The sequence below is a fragment of the Aphanomyces invadans genome, assembly GCF_000520115.1.
Source record: "Aphanomyces invadans strain NJM9701 unplaced genomic scaffold supercont1.77, whole genome shotgun sequence".
NCBI lineage: Eukaryota > Oomycota > Saprolegniomycetes > Saprolegniales > Verrucalvaceae > Aphanomyces > Aphanomyces invadans.
In genome coordinates, this window is record NW_008580222.1 from 32888 (window position 1) to 33624 (window position 737).

Sequence of the window (737 nt, forward strand, 5' to 3'; positions counted from 1 at the left end):
CCACCAACAAGTCTCGATCGCTTTTCCCCAATTCTGCTCGACTTTCTCAACAAGAAAACATCGCCAGAACTACCCACACAAGCACAAAAAGGCTTTTTTCCCAAAGAATGGTACACACTTCCACGCTCAAAAGGTGGCCTTGGTTTGCCAACGCTTCATGCCACAGCCCGCAGCCTACAGCTTAGTCTCTTCACGAGCGGCCTGCGCCAAATACGCCGAAATCCAAGCATCACACCTAAATGGATGTCGCCGGCAATCGCATTGTTCAGTCAAGCCATGGGCGGCTTCGGAATGGGACTGGATATTCTCTACCTTCGCCTTCAACAACCAGACAAATACGGCCTTGGTCATTACGGACACATTCTCGGGCCCTATCTGCATCAAATCCTTTGCACATGGAGTGAAGTGTCCCAGCAACCCCCCCTCGCGACCATGGACTCGCTCGACCTCCGGCACATCCCCTTTTGGATTGCATCTGGATGCACAACGACCCACCGACCTCTACGATCACTAACGCGCACGGCTCACGTCTTCGCGTCCCTCAACTACCCGATTCTCCGACTCTGGGACGTCATCCAAGGAGACTCTGACATATCACACGCCTTCACAGACATGCTTCACTGGTTAACACCTTCCCGCACAGCAACAGTTGCAGGCTCAGCGATTGCAACGCACCTCCAACCCCTTCTCGCGCGAATTTCGACATGTCAATTCGGCCCCAACTTCCAAGTCCATCT